General features: G+C 36.9%; 1 long non-coding RNA gene across 5 annotated transcripts in view; it reads right to left on the reverse strand.

Moving 5' to 3' along the window:
- The window catches only part of LOC123613624 (uncharacterized), a 490,223-nt gene that overhangs the window by 373,621 nt on the left and 93,603 nt on the right, over positions 1–22,999 (reverse strand). For all 5 annotated transcript variants that reach the window (XR_012508744.1, XR_012508745.1, XR_012508746.1 and 2 more), the window contains exon 3: positions 11,958–12,045. This is a non-coding gene — a long non-coding RNA (uncharacterized LOC123613624). The remainder of the gene's footprint in view (positions 1–11,957; positions 12,046–22,999) is intronic.

The following is a 22,999-nucleotide window of genomic DNA, read 5'->3' on the forward strand; positions in this document are numbered from 1 at the left end:
TAACTGGAAATTTGTACATTTTGACTGCCTTCATCTAATTCCCACATCTCCACCACTCGGGCTCTGGTAACCACAAATGTGATCTCTTTTTCTATGAGTTTATTTGTTTGTTTGGTTGGTTTTAAAGTAATTGACCTACAACACTATGTTAGTTCCTGTTACATAACATAGAGATTCAATATTTCTCTACATTTCAAAATGATTATGGTGATAAGTCTAGTTATATGTCACCATAGAAAGATTACATAGTTATTGAATATATTCCCTATACTGTACATTTCATATCCATGACTCATTTAGTTTGCAACTGGAAATTTGTACCTCTTAATCTCTCTCACCTATTTCTTTCTTCCCCCAGTCACCTCCCTCCCCTCTGGCAACCACCTGTTTGATCTCTGTATCTATGACTGTGTTCATTTGCTTTGTTTTTTATATTCCACATATAAGTGAAAACATACAGTATTTGTTTTTCTCTGTCCAAATTACTTCACTTAGCATAACACTCCTTAGGTCCATCCATATTGTCACAAATGGCAAGATTTCATTCTTTTTTATGGCTGAGTAAAACTATATATTTATATATATATACACACACATATATACTATATAAATACACACACACACACACACACACGTACACATACCACTTCTATCTCCATTCATCTATTGATGGGCACTTGGGTTGCTCTGACATCTTTGTTACTGTAAATAATGCTGCTACGTACACTGGGGTGCATGTATCTTTCTGAATTAGTGTTTTCATTTTCTATGGATATATACCCCGGAGTGGAATTGCTGGGTCATATGGCAGTTCTATTTTTAGCTTTGTGAGGACACTCCATACTGTTTTGCACAGTGGCTGCACCACTTTACATTCCCACCAATCCTGCACAAGAGCTCCCGTTTCTCCACATCCTCACCAACATTTGTTATTTGTGATCTTTTCGATGATAGCCATTCTGACAGGTGTGAGGTGCGAGCTCATTGTGGTTTTAATTTGCATTTCTCTGATGATTATTAATATTGAGTATTTTTCACGTGCCTGTTGGCCATCTGTATGTCTTCTTTGGAAAAATGTCTATTCAGATCCTCTGCCCATTTTTTATTCAGTTTCTTTTTGACACTGAATTGTATAAGTTCTTAGCATATTTTGGATATCAACCGCTTATCAGATATATCATTTGCAAATAACTTATCCTATTCAGTAGGTGGCCTTTTCTTTTTGTTGGTAGTTTCCTTTGTTGTGCAAAAGCTTTTTGGTCTGATACAGCCCTATTTATTTTTGCTTTTATTTCCTTTGCCTGAGGAAACTTATCCAAAAAAATAATACATATATATTACTAAGATCAATATCACAGAGCATACTATGGTTCCTCTAGAAGTTTTATGGTTTCAGATCTTAACATTTAAGACTTTAATGCATTTTGAATTTATTTTTGTGCATAAAGTGAGAGAGTAATCCAGGTTAATCCTTTTGCTTGTAACTGTCCAGTTTTCCCAACACCACTTATTGAAGAGGCTGTCTTTTCCCCATTGTATATTCTTGCCTCCTTTGTCATGGATTAATTGACCATATAAGTATTGGTTTATTTCTGGGCTCTCTAATCTGTTCCATTGATCTATGTGTCTGCTTTTGTGCCAGTACCATACTGTTTTCATGACTGTAGCTTTGTAGTATCAGGGCATGTGATAACTCTGGCTTTGTTCTTGTTTCTCAAGATTCTTTTGGCTATTTAAGATCTTTTGTGGTCTCATACAAATTTCAGAACTATTTTTTTCTGTAGTTCTGCAAAAAGTGCCATTGATATTTTGATAGGGATTGCACTGAATCTGTAGAGTCCCTTGGGTGGTATGATCATGTTAACAATATTAATTCTTCCAATTCAAAAATATGGTATATCTTCCCATCTGTTTTGTATCATCTTCAGTTTCTTTCATCAATGTCTTACAGTTTTCTAAGTTTAGGTCTTTTATTTCCTTAGGTAGGTTTAATCCTAGGTATCTTATTGTAACCCTTCAGCCACTCCATGACTTTTGATTAGAGCATTTAAACAGTAAAATGAAAATGATGAGCTGAGGACAAAGATTCAAAAAATATATAGTTGGGATGCGGGAGGCTGTTATTCTTGATACATTGTTTAGAAAAATTAAAATACTCTAAAAGAAAAATGCCCCATTGTAATTTTTTTTAAAAAGACAGAATGTGTCCAAGTCCCACTGACCATGTGACTAGATCCAAACATGAAACAAAACAATTAGAGCAGCTAACGCTTTCCTCATAACCCTGTTGTGCCTTGAGAGATCTCATAAATCATTTCACCACAATGGAAGTGGCAGCCATTCACAGCAGGCAGGCCTCTGCTACTGCTGGGGGAGCCCAGGGAGGTGCTGAGTTATCCACTGAGCCGCAAACTGGAAAGTGAGAAATCAAATTGCTGGAGCCAGAAAAGAATGAAACAGTAACACACTGCTCCAAATCAAGTGGAAAGTTTACATTTTATGAATTCTGGAGCTTTTGGAGATATGCCTTTTGTGCTATAGCTGCACATAGTTTCTTCTGTGTTAGCGGAAGTTTATGTCTAAGAGTGCTAAGTTTTTTAAATTCTATCTTCTGTATAACTCCACTTTTGCTGCCTTCATTCAGGAAATTTAAGAGTTCTAGGGGTTTGTTTTTGTTTTTTAAAATTTTTATTGAAATGTAACTGATTTACAATGATAGTTTCAGGTGTAAAGCAAAGTGATTCAGTTAAACATATATATACTCATACATATTTTCTTTTCATAAAATGGAAAAGAATCTAAAAAGGAGATTTGTTTTCTACCTGTCTCCTGTTATGACCTTCCAATCCACCCCCTTTCCTCATTCTAAAATGCATCTCTAATTTAGGAGTCTCCAAAGTTTGGCCCACAGACGCCAGGGACAATGAAGTCAATATCCTGGACTATATTAGAAATATACAGATAATATATATTAGAAATATTAGATCTTCTGTTTACATTTATTTTTACCCCCACAATTTAATGAACATAAAATAAGAAATGATACATTACTTTATTTGTAATAGGAAGATCATACTAGTACTTTCTTGTGAGAATTGATTCATGTAGAACAGGCCTGGAAAAAAAATTAGTTGTAAATAAAGATTCCTATAATTACTAGTACGTAAGTCAATGTTACTGGCACCCTCCACTGTTATATGTCAGCTACTTCCTCTGATGTGGTCATTCTCCTGAGGGAGAGAAAGGCATTCCACCAGGGAAGGACTTGACAGTGACGGTCCTTTTAGCATAGTGCTTCACAAAGCCGCTATAGTAGGGTTTTGGTGATACTCAGTTTTAATCAAACTGGTCGTCACTGAATAGTGATTTAAAATTTTCTACATCAAAGATAAATGAAATGAAAAAAAAAAAAAACCCTCAGTAAATTGAAGATAGCACCAGTCAAGTCCAAGCCCAGAGAAGAAAATCAGAGCATTGATGTATTTAAGTAGCCACATTCTGAGGTAGAAGCATGATGAACTAAACAAATTTAATGTGGTTATGTCATTTTCCCCCAAATAGTAATACCAGCAACCATAAAAATTCTTAACCACACATTTAAAACCTCAGGATTATATTTTGCTCACTTATTAGAAATTTTTACAAATAGTATCAGTGAGTATAGAGCTGATTTATTAAAAATTTAAAGTCCTACAACTTCCAGATAGTTTGTAACAATTGCTTGATATCAGGGAAATGGAAATTTCCTAGCCAGATTTTAATACAAAACTTTAATTCTTAATTGGAAGACAGAATTTAAAAATGAATGAATATCACAAATATTAAATAAAATCATGAAAACTGAATGAATATTACAAAAACTATGGCAGCAATGGAATTAAAGCATTAAAACAAACTAAGATCATCACTTCATATAGCTCTATGACAAAGTGTAAACTATAGAGTTGTTGGCTTTTTTTTTAATAAATATATTACCAGAAATTAGCACAATATTATAAATCGACTATACTTCAACTTTTTTAAAAAGCTTAAAATTAATGGCAGAGGGAGAAAAAAAGTATGCAAACTTTGAAAAAAAGATGTGAGTTAAATTGGTGTGCACATTTATCAAAAGTCAGCAAAATGTACACTTAAGATCTGTGTATTTCACTGTATATAAATTATGCCTTAGTAAATTTAAATATGTAAAACCTATATGAATAAAACAAAATAAAACTAAAAACAATCTATTCAATCACATTGTTCTCAGTATAAACACACATAAATTATATACAGTAGCAAAATGTTATCACTATCTTAATTTTATATTAAGAAGCAAAAGGATTTTACTGTTAATACTAAAATTTAAAAGAATTAATTTCTCTGTTGCATAATTTTATAATATACATAATTTCAGTATTATAATACAGTAATATAATTTATAAATAATAAATATGTAGTGGATTCATGAGCAATCAAAAAAGTCAGAAAAATAAACACTGCTCTAGTCTTTAATTCTCACAGCTGCTAAAGTTATTCTCTTTATACACACTTGAACCATGCCTTATGTTTCTTTAAAAATCTGTTAATGGCTCCCCATGGCCTAATGAACAGAATGCAAACTCCTTAGCAAAATATATGAGTGACCAGGTCAAACATTTTCAGCCTAATATCTATCTGGCCTTTCCCACTCCCTTACACATGATTAATTCCTTGCATTTCCATAGCACTTGACCTGGAACTTCAGCAAAGCACTCACATTACTCTGCAGTATTACTAGAAGTTTCTATGGAGTAGTGAATAGAAACTGGACTGAGTCGGGGAACCTCTGGTTGCACGCTGAAAGTTCTATGATTGCCTAACTATGAGACGTGAAACGGCACTTTGCCTGTCTGAGCTTCAATTCCTCATCTTTAAAATGGGATAATGAGAGGCTGTTAGCAATAATATATATACATTTTCTAATTAAATTGTCTGTCTGCAGCAGTCACTCAATACATACTAGTTGAATCAATACACCAATGAGTAAATGATTCATTCTGAGAGGTGGATTTATATGTAGAATTTGGCCCAAAGTGAATTACATTATATTCTTATTTAGATCTCTAAGGGACACAGGGATTCTGATTAATAAAACATACACATTAATAGAGGTACTATATGTTATGCAGGAAAATAATTAATTTTCAAGGAATGTAAATGTAACAAACTCATAACATTCGTAATCTCATTTAATCACCTTTAATCATTTCCAAGACACATTCAAGTCGTGTTGCCATTTAAAACCTAGAGCATTTGATTTTTTTCCATTTTCTGACAATTTTATTTTAGGATTAACAGAAGCTGTCTCTTTGGTTTTCGAAAATATTCATCACTTCTCACCACATATCCCAGAAAAAGGGGGTTTGGATTTTCAGTGGCCTAGAAGTCTCATTCTAGTGTAGGACTTCTCTCTAATGCTCTTCAACACATGGTAGAAATCACTATGGGTGTTGGGACTAACAGATACACATTACTATACATAAAATAGATAAACAAGGACCTACTGTATAACACAGGAAGCTATATTCAATTTCTTGTAATGAGGAGTAATGGAAAAGAAACTGAAAATATATATATGTATGTATATATATAACTGAATCACTATGCTGTACACCTGAAACTAACATTGTAAAGCTACTACATTTCAATAAAAAATAAGAATTAAAAAAATCACTATGGGTGAAATTTATCTCAGACCCTCTCCTAGGAAATATAGGTAACCAACCAATTAAAACAAGTGTAACTAAATTTTTACTAAATATGTGACCACACAGCCTGGTGGATGGTGTAAGGTTCTGAGAACTAGTCAGCTTTTTCACTGACGCATATCACCAAAGATTGCCCACAGTGGACCAGGTTCATTGGCGATGCTTTGAGCCTCTGGTAACCATAAACACCAATGAAAGGGAGTTGTTTCTGATTTAAATCATTGTGGCCTTTCTCTACACTCCACATTAAAGAGCAGAAAGCAATTCATAACTACACAACTCTTCCCAAGTGCACACATATATTAGAAATAAGGAAAAATACACAATGAGCACATGCATGATTTAAAGGACAAATAAAAATTTCAAACTAGGCTGGGCTCATGTTGATAAGCCCAAAAACCATGTTTATGACATGCTACAAAGGCATCTACTTATATATATTTATGTATTAAATAAATGTAGTATGATTCATATTTTGAGTAAAAATAAAATGTGAATATATGTCTGTTAAGTATTCCAGAAGCATTTCTCTAGGTGTATTACACGGATGTGTTTCGCAGCAAGTGTCACAGAAATTCATGGGCAGGTGAAGTCAATGCAAAGAGAAAAGCAGTAACTCGGTCCCTATAGATACTGAATAGTTTTAATGCCCCTGCTTGAATTCAAGCCAGGAATATACTAAAATCCTTTGGTTAAAAATATTAGTAATAAAATTATTTATTTTCAAATTTTCTTGTTTCTAAAAATGCTGTAAGACTCTGGCAAGCCCACCACTAACTTTACTAGCATGCTTCAGATTTCTGCAAACAGAGAAAAAGGATGTGGAGAAAGGACAGTAGACAATGAGGCTCTAATATCATTTACAGACTTTAACCTTCAACTTTCGTTTCAGTAGGTGGACAGAAGAATTCTCGACTGTTAGAGCAGACAGGTAGCTAGATATAAGCAGAGAAAGGGGGCACAGGCCAAACAGCAGGAAATCACACATCTTGTGAACAACGAGGTCTCTGGGCAGACCAAGAAAAGCAAGAAGCTCCAGACTGATAAGAGACCATACATTTTGGGTTGACACTGTCCTGGAGGCAGACAAAGAAAGGTGGGACAAGACAGGAATCTCCACAATCTGAATGTAACCTTTCACTCATTATACCCTCATCTGAATGTAGCCTTTGTTCATTCTGCCCTCATCTAACCTCCAGATCAAGACTAAATAAGAACAAAAAAAAAAAAAAAATCCCTCCTCCCCTTGGGAAGGTGGAGCTGGGATGAAGATCAGGAAGGATGACCCCAAACCCCTCCCCACCAATAAACATTCTGCCCATTCATTCTTACACTCCACATAATCAGATTGCCAAAAATACTTAGGGCAGTTACCCACCTGGGTCTGTCCGCCCTCCCCTTGAAAGCATACTATCACTTAATAAATCTTTGCTTTGCTTTCTTCTTTCTTTTTTTTATAGAAGTATAGTCAATTTGCAATGTTGTGTTAATTTCTGGTGTACAGCATAGTGATTCATGCTTTGCTTTCTTGTTTCTGAATCTTTCTGCAATGAGACAAGAACCTGCTCTTAGATAACTCGACCACAGATTGAAGATACCCTATATGAAACTTTGCTATTAAGGTAGACAAGACTTTTTCAAAATCACAATACTAATCTGGAGTAAAAAACAATTTAACAAGTTTCAGCACGTAAGCTTTTCTAATTTTGAATTTTCAAATGGTCTTGAACCTGCTGATATTGGAAATGATCTTTGGGAAAACCAAGTTTTGTTCATAAGAAACAATATTTAAAAGATGTGCCATGACCACTCCCTGCCTTGTTCACCACCTGCAAAACTATCCTTAAATGAGTAATTAATTTAATGAACAGTTAACTTTTTTCCTAAAATTTATACGGATTTAAACAGTGAGGAGAATATATCATGAAATTCATTTTGAAACCTTTGGACTCACTTTCTGTGAACCTGTGTTAATTATTTGATAAATCTATCAAAATAAGTATGTTGTATTGGGGTGCAATGGGTAAGGTGGCAGTAAGAGCATTATTTGGCATATCCCAGGTTGAAATAATTTTTGAAACTGAAAATAGAGTTCTTCTCAGAGTTCATTTTTATTTCTAAAATATATCCCAGGTATATGCTCAAAAGTATACAAAATCTTATAGAGCAAGATTCTTTATGTTTAGAGGTATATACCAAAATATTTATTGATGAAATGATATGCTGTCTGGGATTATCTTCAAAGTAACCCAGAGATGACAGTTAAAGTTGGAGTGGGCGATAGAAGAAACAGGAATGACCATGGGTTAATAAACACTGAAGTGAGATAATAGGTATATATTGGTATGTTACACTATTCTGTCTCAATTTTAAATGTAAATACTAATCGTTTAAATATTATGCAGATATTAAATAGAGCACTGTTTGTTGAAAAAAAGAATGGTAGTAAGGTAAATAAATATTCATCAATAGAATAGAAAACTGGTTATATAAATGTATTACAACCTTATATCAAAATCGTACACAGCTCTTAAAAAAATAAGAGTATATCTATTTGAGCTGACATGACTATTTATAAAGCAAAATGGAAGGAGAGTAAGTAAGTATAATATGTTCTTATTTGTGGAAAAGGTAGAAATGGTGATCTTTATATCAATAGACAGATAAATAGATTTATAAGTTTTCTAATGCTGCTGTAACAAATTGCCCCAAACTTAGTGACTTAAAACAACACAAACATATTCTGGAGATCAGAAATCCAAAAGGGTCTAACTGGGCTAAACTCAAGGTGTTGGATGGATTATGTTTCTTCTGTATGTTATAGGCGAGAACTAATTTCCTTATTTTTTCTAACTTCTGGAGGCCACCTGCATTTCTTGGCTCATGGCCCCTCCACCATCTTTAAAGCCAGCAGCATAGTATCTTCAAATGTTTTCCAACTCTGGCCCTCCTACCCCTCTCTTATAAGATAAGGACTTTTGTAATTACAGTGGACACACCTAGAGAATCCAAACTACTACCCCTGTCTCACGATCCTTAAATTAATTATATCTTCAAAGTCCCATTTCCCATATAAAACAATATATTCTTAGGATTTGGAGATGAGGATGTGAAGATCTTTGAGATGGGGACATTATTCTACCTACCACAGATATACACGTGTATCTTTCTAGAGATACATTAAAACTGGTAATACTGGATTCATCTGAGGAGACAGACTATGGTACTGGAAGTCTACATTAGGAATGAGATTTACTACTTGCTGTATATTATTTTGCACTTTGAATCCTTCTCTCATGTATGCATTATTTTAAAGCATTATGTTTAAAAGGTCCTCAAAACAATTGATCATGAGTAAAAAGTTATATTTTTTAAAAATAAAATGACTTTAATACAAAGAAGATCCTTAGGAGGTTGGATATTAATTTTAAATATTCCTGTAATTCTGAGTTTTGTCTCCATTTATTTTAAGATGACTACAGTCTGCTTTAAGCATGAATGTGCATTTAGAAAATCTAGCCACAAGCTTAAAATAATCACCATGAGGTGAGGTTAGGATGTACTTCTTCATGGGATTATTTATTGTCTAATTAATTCAAATGAGTATATCTTTCTTGGAAACATGAAAAAGGAAAATCTGAGTGATAATATAAAGGAGTTTATTATGGCCTTCGCAGATATCCCCTAGGCTCTCAGGTACCAGAAGTGGTGTGTGAGGTGGTGTAGGAGAGCAGAAATGTGCTCTCATTTGTGGTTAAGGGAACGACGTGGTGCTAACAGCCACTCTCTTCCATGAAGATGGAGAGCATTTGTGGAAGTAGTCAGGGTAGTTGAGGAGAGAATTTTAAAGGCTCAAAATTATAGAGAAAAGGGTCAAAACCATGAGCAGTAGTGGATGGGCAGGTGGCAATACTAACATATGACATGTGTACAAGCATGGTTTTCTAACTCCTAATAGAAAAGTAATCAGGAGTCATGGACCTGACTTACCGCACTTCAGTTCTTAGTATCTTTATTTTTTTTCCAATGGCCACGGAATTGCAACAACCAAATCTCCTTTCCGTTGTTTTATTCCCATTTCCCTAGATGTTGAATGTTGCAATAAAACATCCGTTTTAAAGGTTGTTCTATCTCTGTTGTTGATCATTAACATTCTACACAGCATGTCTCAGGAAGCATAAAATGAGATGTTCCCATTCTAATTCTTATGAATGAATTAACAAGGAAGCCAGAAAAAGGTGGTAGCTTAGATACCAGATTCATGAATGAAGAATGTCGTGTCTCATTGTGAGACTGATACTCAGCTGCAATTCCTCCTGCTAACTTCATTCTTCAATCTTACTAAAATAGTTCCCATGTTTTATAAAAAGATAAAAATTCATTCATGGATTTAAGTCAAGTTCAGACGTATGACAAGTTTGCATTCCACCCCAAATGTGGAGAAAAGCAAATCTTGATTACATTTTTAAAAATCACCAGCATTTCTGAGACTTTATAAGATAGCACATACATAAATCTAAGTATTCAACTGAAAATACTTTCATTTTAAGTGTTTCATCCTCTAAGATAGATATGGGCAGATAGGCTATTTCTCAGTGGTGCATAGTTATTTTTCATTGCTACACTTTTCTTCCTACCCCCTACTAATAAATTCAGGCTATAAGGGATTTTTTTCTAGAGAAGAAAATGGAAAATAATATTTGGGTCCTTTATCGTGCCAGCACTACATTCTTCTATGTATGTCATTTAATCCTCATGAAAACCTTGTGACGACAGTGGCATCCTCAATTTACAGATGACCAATACAGGACATAAAAATTAACTAATTTGCTTGAGAATGCTCAGCTGATGATTTAAACCCCAACGAATGAATTCCAAATCCACACATGCCATGTTCATGAGCCGCACAGTCACTATCATAGTATTTTTCGTGTGGAACTAGGAGTACGTCTACTAGAAATTATTTTTCTCATTTATTCAAGGTTAAAACACACACCCACACACCTATACAGGTAGTCCTCAAGAGCATTCTGTCCTATTAAAATTTTAGAATCTTAATCACCTTAAAAGTTTGTATTAATAAAAAGAATAGGAAGACGTAACAATGATTCCATCTGGATATCCCTTTGATATATTACAATTATAACCGTGGTTTAAGTTGTATCTAGAGTGAGCCTGAGAGTACATGACTAGCTAAACATAGACTAAAATTTGATGGCAGAGGGTTAAGGTTGAAAAGCTCAGTAAACTGATGTATTTTCTAGAGCTTCTTGGTTTAAGAGGCAGAAATTGCTGGCTTCCACCAGAATAAACATGCTGTCAGTAAGGTTGCTCTTATCTCTACAGAAGCTACTTGGGCTAATTCCTTTTATCCGCGTGGGAGGCTGAGCCAATCAAGAACCACACATGCAGCACTTCCGCAAGGACTGAGCAAGTAGCATCCACCGTGAGATGACTCACAGCATGCCAAAAACTTGTTTCAATGAACAGTTCCCTGCTATTTCTATTGTGTTTCGATTATTACCTTTCACTGCTCCCTTTCCTATTGGTTTCTTACAGCCTTTGAGATGACTTGCACTCAAAGCCTGCTGAGAGAGGCAGGCTGGGAAAACCACAGGCATTTCCCACGACCAGTATGCCCAGAGTGCAGTGCATCGGACGGCTGAGATCTGAGTGAAGGGCCTAATGTGTCTGCTGGCAAACAGGAGTCAGTGTTTTACCCTTTCTCATCCCTTCTCTCCTGGCCCCAGCCACGCTGGGGCATTCCAAGAGTGTCTCATAACACTATTCAATTCGCAATCAGTCTTCATAAATCTCTTTCACAGCTTCATCCGCTTTCATCAGCAATTTGACTGCCCTTTCAAAAACCTTTTGACACAGTTCTTCTTCATAGCTGTCCTTGAATAGCAATTTTCCCTGACAACGAGATGAAGTCTGTTGAACCTCTGAATGCCAGCCCTTCCACCAAGTTCTTCTATCATGAGAGTTATAAACTCATCTTCCCAGCGCACATTCTCTGTGGGCAGGCAAAGGAAACTAAGATTTCCAAGTGGTGTTTGAGTTGTATGTGAAAATGATATGCATGCCATTATTTGAGCTGTATTTTTGTCCCAGCAAGCTCTCCATAAAAACTATGGTCTGCTTTACATTTGGAAGAGGTAGTGAGCCCTTAAGTAATCATACTAACCAGTGTGTGAATAACAGTAGTAAAAACTTAAGAGAACTTACCTTCCAACATCATCTAATGATTGAGGCCAGCACTGATTGTCATTATCTAAGCAGCCTTAAATGTTCCGAACCATCCCTGCAGATGCTCCTGTAAAACAGATGTAGAGGAGGAGGAGATGAAAAGAGGTTCCTCATCCATCTCCCCTATCTGCCCAGCCCAGAGGCTTGGTTCTTCTCACCATCAACACAAATCAGTTCTAATCAGCTTTATTACCCAGTCAAGTTCTCACAGCAAGAATGAAGCCAGATAACCCAGGATGACAGAGAGTTGACTTTCATTTTGTTTTAAAATCCATTTGGGATTAACTCTCACTTTTCCCCTCCATTCTACCTTGATGCCACCATTTGCCCTGGTTCATCAAGATTTATTTATTTTGCTCTTTGGGGTGGTTATAATGATAACAAATGTTATCCTAACCACAGAATCCACTGATTCTTAATGTGAATCTCGATTTGAAATAACCTAGTTCAATAGCTCCTAAATGTGGTAATAATGTTTTACAATCTTCTAATATCCTTAATTAATAGTGATTGTTTAAGTTCTGTTCAAAATGCTTAAATGACCTGCCAATAGATTAGAAAGCTAAGTATTCCTAAGCCTATAATACTGAACACAAAATCTGCAAATCTGTTCTGAAGACTCATGACTCCTCAGGAGAATACACAGAGCACACAAACTGCTTACTTTTCTCAAAGAACTTAGATCTCATACTTGAACTTGGTCGTTGAGACATTAGGAGAACTTCACATAGAAGACAAAGGAAGAAACTAAATCTGGCACTTGATTGTGGCACTTTTATAAAATCTTGGTGACTCAAAGCCAACATAAAAAAATTATACCCTAGAAAACAAAGCAAGGACTTATGACACTACTGTGTTGTTAATGAAATGGAAAAGACATTTATTGAACACATATTATATAGACACTCATAAAATTAGTATAAATATTCATAACCCTAACAGATGGGGTTATCCCAATTTCAAAGGATTTGAAGAGCTTTCCAATAGTCTTATAAAGTGTTAATGGCAAATCTCTAATTAACACATAGGTCACAAATGAACTTATTTACAAACCAGAAATAGAGTCACAGACATAGAAAACAAACTATGGTTACTGAAGGTGAAAGCGGTGGGAGGAGGGATAAATTAGGAGTTTGGCATTAACAGATACACACTACTGTATATAAAATAGATAAACAACAAGGGCCTACTGTATAGCACAGGGAACTATATTCAATATCTTGTAATAAACTATAAGGGAAAAGAATCTGAAAAAGAATATATATAGTATATGGATAACTGAATCACTTTACTGTACACCTGAAACTAACACAACATTGTAAACCAACTATACTTCAATAAAAAAAGAACCACACACACACACGGGTCTAACAGATAAAAAACTCTATGCTCTTTTACTGAGTGCCTTCAGTCATTGTGCTAACACTGTTTTCTTCAAATATTTAGTGTTTTACACTCTGCAAGTGAAAATAATTTCCACAAAGCAGCAACGTTTTTCTTTATTGGTCCCCTCTTTCTTCTGGTGTGCCTCTGGCTCCCATCAGCACCTCCACGTCTACCCCTTCCTTCCTGATGTCTACTGACGTCATCAGCACAGTGACTCTTTGATATGGTCTCCTCAGTTTATTTTTAGAGTTCCAGATAAATTTTATCTTCCCAACACCTTAGCCCATAAACTTTGTTCAAGCTAAGCGACAGTTGAATGGTGGCTATTTTATGTACCACACCAGTCTAAGTGGACAATTTGTTTTCCCTAAATTGGGTTATAACTGGAATTTCTCCTGGAGAAGGGACGGAGCTATTTTGGTCTCACCTTCACAAACACAGGCATCCTGAGTGCAAAAGCCAGCAAGTCAGGACCCGAGTTAGTGGGTCTCACAGACTATTTTCCAAAGGCATTGCTGGGTCTTAGCCATGTCGGAGGGTAAGTGACGTTTTTACTTTTCTGTTTCTCTCCAGAGAGGCAAGATGGAGTGATACATATTTGGGGTTAAATTCCAGCTTCACCTCTGATCAGCCAGGTGATTGTGACATAAGCATTAGCATTCACACTTTCTATTTCTCTTTCTCTCTCCCTCCCCATCTCTCCCTCTTTGTCTCTATCTTTTTGTCTCTCTTTCTTTCTCTCTTTTTAAAACTCTATTTCACTTCCATCTGTAGAATGATGATAAGACTACCTACCTTGGGTTGAAGTTTAAGCAAGGTCATGTATGCAAAGCTCCTAGTACAATACTTTATTTACAGAAGATGTTTAGAAAATGGCCAGTCTTCATATCTGAGTTTGTAAATAAATATTCTGGCCATTCACTGACAAAATGTGGCCTGATGTCTTATTTTCATGAAGCTTAGCCTACACATTGGAGTGATTTTTTGTGATTTCTCCAATACCAAATTTGTTGCAATCAACATCATCATTAATAGCAACCTCTTAGATTTATAAAGCACCTTCCTCCTAACAGTATCTCTTAGAGAGTGTCTCATTTATCCTCACAGATCCCAAGAAATGAGGAGGAGGCAATATTATCATTTTTACAATTATGGATGGCTATACTCAAGAAGTGTTTACTGCAGTACCAATTTTTATGTGGAACTGTGTTAGGTACTACATAAAGATATTCCATTAATTTATCAGTATTCTTTGAGTGCCTTCTTTGTGCCAAAATAACCATGAGATTTTGATATTCTATTATCCCATTTTACAGGTAAGGAAATGAAGCCTAGCAAGGTTAAGTGACTTATCAGCATACATGGATAAATGAAATGAATAAAATATGGTCCCTGCCCTCACCAAGAAGACAGTATTATAAATAATACATGGCCATTGTTGAGCATTTACTATGTGCCAGGGGCTGTGCTGAGAAAGTGACAGGAGTTATCTTTGTTTATCCTTTTAATGGCTCTACAAGTTTGTTACACTTTAGTGATCTACAATTATCTCCATTCAGCAAATGAGGCACAGAGATGTCGAGGACCTTGCCCAAAGCCACACAGCTGCTAAGTGGTCGACCTTGAGAGGGAGAAGCACAGAGTGGAGCCAGGCTGTCTGAGTTGGATTCTAGCTCCAATACTTTCTGTGTGATCCTGGACAAGTTGTTTAACCTTTTAACCTTTCTATGCTTCAGCTTCCTCAACTATAAAATGGGAATAATACAAGTATCTACTTGAAAGAGTTGTCATGAGGCTCAAATACAAACATGTGTGTGTGTGTGTGTGTGTGTGTGTGTGTGTGTGTGTGTGTGTGTTTGTCTGTGTAGTTTAAAATTCTGCCTTGCATATGTTACCTACAAGTATCTGGGTGGGATTCAAATCTAGGCACTCTGACTCTAGAACTATTATATTATTCTGCTCCAAAAAGAATTCATCCAGATGCAGAAGCAGTAACATTTGAGCTGATTTTCCAAAGGACACACAAGGCTTGGTTCTAGCAATCTAGCTCTAGTTCAGTGATGGAGAGCTGCATGTAAAGAGTCAGATGTCAGGAGGCAGAGAAGCCTTTTTTATCAGTTTGTAATTCCCCGTAAGAACTGGGGGCTTTGAGATCTAAATGTCTTTGTATTTCCTCTGTCTAGAGGTTATTTCTTTAGATACATGGAAATTCTGCCAGCCATGAAGGTTGTCATCTACCCTCTAGTTAATAAATTTTTTTTCTTGAGATTCCCAAATTGCACTTAACCATGTGTTGACAAACTGGTTTGTCTATGAAGGTTCAGTGTTATGAACATGGCCAATCTCCTCATACAAACAAACAAAAAAATCCCAGAGAATGCTGTATTACCTTCAGATAATATAAGAGAACAATTTGAATATGAAAACAATAAACTTTGTGGAAGGCCACCATTTTAAACAATTAGTTTAACTTTAGCAATGAGTAGTAATTTTTTTCCACTAACCAAGATGATTTAAGTTACGATGCATAAATGGAAAGTTAAAAGACCGAGGTCTGGGAGAGAAGGCCGTGTAGGCTTGTGAAGAGGGAAGTGATGTGATTAACAGTATTGGCAATCAAAATGATCCGGGCAGTTACAGATCAATAAAGGAAGAGTCTCTTGCCTCAGCAAATATCCTCTAACTGAAAGATACTTGTGTATTTGCAGATCGTGTTTAAGCCACCATGGATTTTGAAACTGATGGAAGACCTTAAAAGCAAAGTAATCACTCAACTGCTGTCATTTTAGTACGAGACTTACACAGGAGCTATAATGGAAGAATCCATGTTTGATTATATTACAATTAAAAACGCTGGGAGACATCTATGCCCTTTTACACAAGACACAGCAAAAGCGCAAGAGTAACTATCAGTACATGTACGTCAGCATGGATATAGCAAAGGAAGCGTCACATGCAATGAACTATAAACACCATCTCTCAGAACATTCATTTGCCAATTTTTTGGTCTTGAATAAAAAAATAAGTGAAGTCATCAAAGCCTGTAAGTTTTTCTTTGTGAGTTTAATATATTAGGGAAGTGGAAAAAATTATCCCTCCTGCATAACTAGCAAACAAGTCTTCCAGTGGATGCTAACAGGCCAGGACCTAACAAGTGCGTTCAGTACATGAGAAGAGACACGAAAGAGCAGAACTCTTGAGTTCACTACCCAAACCCACAAAGGACTTCAGCAGACTTCCCATGCTCTCTGGGTCACATGGATGCCCACAGAGCACCGACAGAGGAAATGACTTCATGAAACCCCACGCCACGTCTGAATGGAATGAATCCTCACAGCTGGATTTCAGAGGTTAGAACCACATTCTAGAAAGCAGTCGTGTTTCCGGTCACTGACAACTTTCACTTTCATAATCCGAGAGCAGGCCAAGCGAACTGATCTGGGCTCCTCTGGAGATATCTGGGCCAAGAGAAGGTCAATCAAGCCCTTGGTCTAAAAGCTAAAGATCTGCCACAGCCCCTACTGATTGTGCTGTGATTACCTCCACAGCAGAGAATGTGCTACTGCCAGAAACACACATCAAGATAATGGGCCCAGGGCCTGGCTTAAGCTTCAGTCACCTCATTCCCCCACCTTCATAAACGTTCCCTTTGGCAAATGTGGGTGAGCAGAGCTGGCACCCAGAGTTGGCTGTAGGCTAATCCGTAAAGCTGTGAAGTCTGACTGCAAACACTCAACCCTGTCTTTCCAGCATCTTTGACTCCTAGTTTCCACAAACCCCTGTGGAGCTTTATGAGCTTTCTGAGTCCCCTCCTGTGTACCCAAGAACAGTCTAACTCTCCTGGGTTTCACTGTGTAAGCAACGGGGTAAATTGGTTTTATCAACAACTCGTTTCGAAGGACTTAATGCGTTCCATGTAGGAAACATTAGGAACTCCATTGTTAAGATCTCATATCTACCCTAAATAACTTTAACAGTTAGCTTGGAGAAGACAGACACATGAAATGATTGACCAACAACAGTACATGATAAAATGCTAATGTGAGTCACGCCCTGTGTGCGAACTAAAGGACTTAGAGAAGCAGGAGATCGGGATGAGACTGCAAAGTGAAATGATTTTCAAAGGAGGTGAGACTAGAACTGAACTTTGAAGCAAGAGAATAATATGTGGAGAAAGCATTGCAGATGGAAGACAAATCATGATAAGAATAAAATGGAAGCTAGTGGCTTTGATACCATCCTGCTTAAACAAAAATGTGACTCTGTGTTGAAGTTTCAGTTCTTCAACTCATGCAGACACTAAATGGCTCTCAGACTATTTTGGTGGTGAATGGCCTTGGAAATCCTTGAATTCATGCCTTGTTAAAGGTCGTCCAACAACCCCTGCACACAAGGACAAGTCTTGGACAGTTCTGAAAACAGAACCAACTTTGGAAGTTCTCATCTGGACCCCACAGAAGGTAACATGGCTTTTCAGGATCAAGATCTAATTCTATTTACTTTTGTTGCTTAACCAGGACAAAGTTTTCTCCTTTAAATCAGTAAATGCTCGCGTGAGCGAAAACACGTAACACACACACACAGTTTTTTTTGTTTTGTATGTTTTGTTAAAGATCATGTCCTAAGTATCTGGACAGGGTGAAAAACTAAAACAAAAACCTTTGAATCACATGACATAATCACCTGCAAAAATATTAATGTCTTGCTATGTACTAGCCACGTTTATATGATGCTGAAACAATGAGTTGAAAAGTGAAAACTTCAGTCAAAAGATGTTTTGACAGAGGGTAAAGAAAAAAATTAAAAATCCAATTGCTTTTGTGAATTCAGAACCAATTCAGAGGTTGCTTTATTTTTAAAACTGAATTTGATCAAACAGGTATTTATGTGAAAACTCTTTCCACATGGAACTACATGCAGGACTAAAAAGCAGCTTTGTTATGTGGAACTTGGGAAAAGTTCAGTACATCTGAGAGTCTACATCTCGTTCAAGCTCCCAGGTGGTGTCAGTGCTGCTGGTTCACGGGCCACCCCTGGTGCAGCGAGGCTGTCGAATACAGAGCATGGTTTTAACGCCCTGTACTGACGTTCACTTTGCATGCTGTTTATATGTTAATCATACAGCAATATATTCAATTATACAATTACAATAATGCATATTCTTTGTCAAAGTACACCTCCCTCAAAATATTTTTTTTTTAAATTTATTGGAGTATAGTTAGTTACAATGTGTCGATTTCTGGTGGGCAGCATCATGGTTCAGTTATACATGTACATACATATATTCCTTTCCATGTTCTTTCCCATTATAGCTTACTACAAGATACTGAATATAGTTCCCTGTGCCTCAAAATATCTCTACTGCCTCCTCCTGTGTGAGGAAAGCAGAGAGACCCCCCCTAAGTAGATAATACTCCTCCAAGAGGAGATGCCCCACAGGTACCTTTAGGCCCAATTCAACTCCACCTGCTGAACTTCCAGAAAGTATCACAGTAAATACTATGAAATATTTCACTCTTTTCTCCTGCTAGCTCCATGCAACATAAGCTCCATAGGGCAGAAATATTGTTTGTGACTTTCTCCCAGCATAGAAAACACAGCTGGATATATAGTTGGAGCTGAATGTTTGTTGAAGGGTTGACCAAATGAATAAAAGGAAAGGAAAACTAGTAACATGACGCCTTCACTCCACTAATATTCCTTCCACACTTCTGATTCTTAGGCCTTCTCTAAAGGGTTGTATTTAAATCCAAACTTTACAAAAACATCTGCAATGGCGACAGCTTGGGTTCCCTCAAGGGCTGGAAATCAGTGACGTCCTCTCCACATTTCTCTCAAGCAGAGTGAAAACTGAAACATAACCTAGAGTCTGTTTTTCCATGGATATCTCAGCACAATGCCTGGAGCCAGACTCACTGTTCAATTTCCCTAACATTTCTTAATTAACTTATAAAAGTACAGAAGCAGGTGAAAGCAAGTTTAATTGACCATGGAATTCAGAATTCACACACGTCTAATACTTAGAGCAACTGCTGTGCCCACACTTTGCTGCTGTCTCCTACTTGTCATGGTTGGTGTTAACAGTGGGAGAATACAGGATTCTTCCCACCTGGAAAGAAAAAAGGAGATATTTAAATAACTCTTTCTTTCTATTCAACCATGTTTTTCATTCTAATGAGGCGGGAAGCCCCATAAAAAGACTGGTAGGACCCCCAAGCAGGGCCACCACTCCCCTGCCAGCGCCATCCGGTTCCCTGGCCCAGAGGCTCTGTCTCATTTTTTGCCTCTGAAACGGCAAAAACAAAATGCTTTGTATTCAACTTCTTTTTTTCTTTTCGCCAAAACTCCAAGGCAACAATGAACCCATTTTCCCATTTTGAAATCTTTGGTCAACTTTAAAGAGTTGGGGTTTTTTGCTTGTTTGTTTCTTCTCACTCCACATTTCTGGTGAGCAGAACTAGCCTGTGGGAAGAGATTTAAAAATGTTTGCCAATGGCCATGTCTGACCCAGGAGAAGGAATGAAACGTATGGAATGGTATAAAGGCTTCTTTCCCCCTCAACTTAGTATCGCCTCCATTATTAGTATGAAATGATGTTGGTAAAAGCAGTAAAACATCTTGGTTAAGAACATGAGTTATGGTATCAGACAGATTTGAAACTCTGGTTCAATTCACTAACCAGTTGTGTACCTTTAGGTAACCTCGTTATCCTCTCCTCCCGGCTCAGCCTCCTCACGATTTAATGTGAGAGAAATAGGACCACCACCCTCAGCGGGGCTGTTGTGAAAATCAAATGTGATGATGCCCACAGAACACTAAGCTCCATGCCTGGCACGTGATGGTGGGAAGCGCTCGACAAATGTTAGCTCATTTTAGTAGTTTCGATAGTAGTATAATAATTCTATAAAAACAGGATAAACCAGCAAAACAGTTGTAAAATATTAAACAACACATAAACCAGTAAGCATTGATAAGTGAGATGCTAGTGCTGTTTGTTAGCATAAAGCTCAGGTGTGAAAACCACTATTACCTTATTTAAAAGAAAAATGGCTTGCTGGAAAATACCGGTGTCTCTTAAGTAGTAAAATCACAATTTCAATTTCAAGGAAGAAATACATCTTGACACAGGTACTTATAGTCTATTGATAATGTTGACATCTAGCTGCCCGTGTATCGTTTGTCCTCAAAATGTTGAGCCTTCTCAGAGGTTAGTCAGTAGACACCAGGCTCAGTGAGAGAGTCAATACAGGGCCTGCTTCTAAGGGGACAGTTAATTGGGTTTGGGTAGATATAGGTGTTGACTATGACCAAAGGACTCCAAGCCCATTGCATTATACGTAAGTTACACGACTGCTCCCACAGAAATCTGGGTATGCCAATAGGATCATATATATATCTCAGGTACTCTCCCTACATGTTACCACAGACAGCCCATCTGCCTGTACCTCTGACTCGACTGTTCATACACCAGTCAGTAGAGCCAGCACAATCCTTTTGATTACCTGATAATTAATTGTTCACCTAGACTGATAGGGCAATTAGTTTAAATGATCGGTGTGATAACCCCAACCAGGTGTTAGGAGAAACTCCATAGGAAAGACTCCCATGGAAAGCTCTAATGCTGGAGGTTATGATCTGGTCATTTCATTTTACTGAGGAGGAAACTGAGAGCCAGAGCTGAGGAGTGACCAGTTCAAGGTCATCCAGCCAGTAAGTGCAGAGCTGGAATGATGTCTTGGCTTCCTGGTTTCCAGTCTCAGAGAAGGATTCCCCTCACTTGCTACTACATCCTCTATGAATCAAGTAAAATATATCTATTTTATCCATTAAGTAAAATAGGTATTATTTCAGTAGACTCTATTCAATATTAAACTGTGCAATGATATAAAAAAATCTCTCTGGCTTAATAATGAGTATTAAAGATTTTCCAGCCTTATTAAGGTATAACTGACAAATAAAATCGTAAGACATTTAAAGTGTACATAGTGATGATCTGATATACAAATACATTGTGAAAGGATTCCTCCCACCTAGTTTGTTAACACACCCATCACCTCACATATTATGTATATGTCTATGCTTTTTCCCAAGTGGAGGGACAGAAACAAAAAGAGAGACGGGAGAGAGAAGGCTCTTGCTTAGACTGTGAAATAAAGAGTCTGGAGGATAAATTGAGAGTTTGGGATTAACAGATATGCACGACTATATATAAAGCAGATAAACAACAAGGTCCTACTGTATAGCACAGGGAACCATATTCAATATATTGCAATAACCTATAATGAAAAAGAATATAAAAAGGAACATATATATATATGTATAACTAAATCACTATGCTGTATACCAGAAATTAACACAACATTGTAAACTGACTATACTTCAATGAAAAAAAAAAAGAGTCTGCCTTAACTGTTGATGTTTGACTGCCAGCGTTGGTCAAGCCCATCACTCTCAAGCTGATACAAAAGCCCAAGTGCTTCCTTCTTTGGTACCAAGAGGAAGTTCAAACAAAGTAAGTCCCTATCCTCAAGGGCACCCTCATTCCAGCTCCCCTCCCTAACCACAATCAAAACCCCAAGCCACTCTCCTTTCCCTGCTCTCTTAGGCCATTTTTGGACATGCCTGGTAGCTTCCCTGCTGTCCCTTTAAAGCCTCATCACGGGAGTAATTCACCTTTCCTGCTCTTTCGGTGGGCATGTGGTATCATCAGCCTGGCCATCTAAACCAGATTTTGGGTGGAGATGCCTTGGCCTCTGCAGAGTGTCCTAACAGACTGCCTTCAGGCATTTGTGGAGCCAATAGCAAAGAGGAAGAAAATCTGTGATGGCATTTGAAATCGAAATTTGAACTATAGTGAATGTATTCCTATGATTCAAAAGTAATAAAAATAATTCATGAAATCCACTCATTATCTCATTAAAGAATTAGAAGTAAATAATTTACCAGAGCATAGTTGGAGGCAAGAATAGAGAAAAAAATATATATTTTTTACCCCCTCTGTGTTATGAATCCTTGATTAAAAAGTTCTATTTATATTAGGAAGGAAAGCAATTTCAGTTCAAGTGATTTGATGTGTGTGCTTTTAGGATGACAAATGCTTTGTATAACTTAATAAACATTATGAGAGAAGTGTCTCACAGAAGACCTACATGTTCAGTAATACCAGAATCATTATGTGATCAAGAAGGAACAATTATGCTTTTGGATGACCTATCACAATTATGCAACCTAAATTGTCCACAAACAAAGTTTCCTAGAATTTTTAGGTTTCTCTATAAAGACCCCTCATACTCATCCACTTATCACACATAAGCTGTAAGAAGGAGTTTGTTGTCTTCAACTTTCTAACTTATCCTGAAAACCTAATAAAGTGCTTGGTAAATAAGACTTACTCAATAAATATTTGTTGAGTGAAACAAATCCAGCTAGATTTATCAAATACCTAAATGCCAGGCACTTTTCCAATTCCAGCTGCTGGATATTTTGGATTGTTTAGACACAGACTATTATAAATAAAAATTATCTGGATGCATTTGGTTACAGTGATTTTCCTTTTACTAAGAATATTCCAGAAACACAACGGGAGATGGGTGACCAGAATCATGACTTATTCCCTGACCTCAAATCCCTGGCCA

The sequence above is a fragment of the Camelus bactrianus genome, chromosome 8 (genome assembly GCF_048773025.1).
Source record: "Camelus bactrianus isolate YW-2024 breed Bactrian camel chromosome 8, ASM4877302v1, whole genome shotgun sequence".
In the NCBI taxonomy this organism is placed as follows: Eukaryota; Metazoa; Chordata; class Mammalia; order Artiodactyla; family Camelidae; genus Camelus; species Camelus bactrianus.